This window comes from Charadrius vociferus, unplaced genomic scaffold, assembly GCF_000708025.1.
Source record: "Charadrius vociferus isolate BGI_N301 unplaced genomic scaffold, ASM70802v2 scaffold67, whole genome shotgun sequence".
Taxonomy (NCBI): Eukaryota; Metazoa; Chordata; class Aves; order Charadriiformes; family Charadriidae; genus Charadrius; species Charadrius vociferus.
In genome coordinates, this window is record NW_009649485.1 from 1,100,342 (window position 1) to 1,102,178 (window position 1,837).

Consider the following 1,837-nt stretch of genomic DNA (forward strand, 5'->3'; position numbering starts at 1 on the left):
TATGCCCCTGCCGGTGTTTCTGGCCGGAGCGGTGGCTGCTGGCGTTCGTTCCATCTCGCAGGGCTGCTAGGATGGATGGTCCATCTGTCTGGGTGCGAGGGACAGCCGCCGATTCCCAGCTGGGCTCCTGGTTTGCTGTTGGTACCACCCGGGCACTTTTGTGACAGCTCTGACCCTTTTTTATTTTGAGTGATCAGCTTCCAGCTGATCCTGGAAGCTGTTTCTGGGGGTTCTGTCAGTGCCCCAAGCCCCCCCCTGTCATGGCTGCCTCCAGTGCTCACCGGAGGGCCGGACCAGGGGGCCTGGGGAGCAGGGGCGCCATTTTGTTTGGGTCTGGGGTTGGGGAGTGCTGGGCTCGTACTCCTGCCGCTGCAGAGTTGATGGATAAGGACTGGGGGGCACAGAGTCCCACAGCAGGCAAGGTGTGCCGGTGTTTCTGGCCATAGTGGTGGCTGCTGGCGTTGGTTCCAGCTCTCAGGGCCGATGGGGCAGCTGGTCTGGCTGTGCGGGTGCGAGGGGCAGCCACGGGTTCCCAGCTGGGCTCCTGACGCTGCAGACACTGGGTGACCACGCACAGCAATGATCTGCCATGATGCTAATGACCTGGCCCCGTGGGCCAGCAGCGCTAGGCCTGAGGTGAACACACGCTCAGCACCCGCCAGGCCCCGCGATCCGCCTGCCGGCGCCTGCGCCAGCCCCCCCTCAGCCGTAACGGTCGAACCGGGGCAGCAGCTGCCCTCGGGCCTTGGCTGGAACCACCCGGACATTTCTGTGACACCTCCATCCCTTTTCATTTGGAGAATGTTCGATCCCCGAAGTGGTTACTGGTTCTGTCAGTGACCCAAGCCCTACCGTGTCATGGCTGCCTCCAGTCCTCGCTGGAGGCCTGGACCAGTGGGCTTGGGGAAGCAGGGGCCATTTTGGTTGGGGCTAGGGCTGGATGGTGCTGGGCTCGTTCTGCTGTGGCTGAAGAGTGTCCAGAACGGACTAGGGGGGCACGGTGTCCCACAGGAGGGCAGGACTGCCGGTGTTTCTGGCCAGATCAACTGATCCCCGAAGCGGTTGTTTATTGTGTCACCACCCCAAGCCCCTGCCCTGTCATGGCTGCCTCCAGTGCTGGTGCATGGCAGGGTGCCTGTACAACCACCCGGACACCCTTGTTCCAGCTGTGTCACTTTTTTATTTTGAAAGAAACGGCTGATCTCTGAAGTGGTTGTTGGGCATTGGTTGTACTGTCAGCGCCACATGCCCTACCCTGGCATGGCTGCCTCCAGTCCTCGACGCAGGGCCAGGGGGCTTGTCGGACGGGGGCACAGTTTTGGTTGGGGCTGGGGATCGAGGGTGCTGGGCTCGTACTCCTGCCACTGCATGGTGTTCGGAGATGGGCTGGGGGGACAAGGTCCCAGAGGAGGGTGCCCCTGCCGGTGTTTCTGGCCGGAGTGGTGGCTGCTGGCGTTGGTTCCATCTCGCAGGGCTGCTGCGACGGATGGTCCATCTGTCCAGGTGCGAGGGACGGCCACCGGTTCACCCCAAGCCACACGCTAGCATTGCTGCCTCCAGTCTTTGCTGGAGGGCCGGACCCGGGAGGTTGTGTGGCGGGGGGGACGGTTTGCTTGGGACTGGGGCCAGATGGTGCTGGGCTAATACTCCTGCCGGTGTAGAGTGGCCGGATATGGGCTGGGGGGGCGCGGGGGCCCACGGGAGGGCGGTCGTGTCGGTGTTTCTGGCCGGAGTGGTGGCTGGTGGCGTTGAGTCCATCTTTCAGGGCTGCTGGGACGGCTGGTCCAGTTATCCGTGCGCGAGGTACGGCCGCCAGGTCCCAGGTGGGATCTTGATG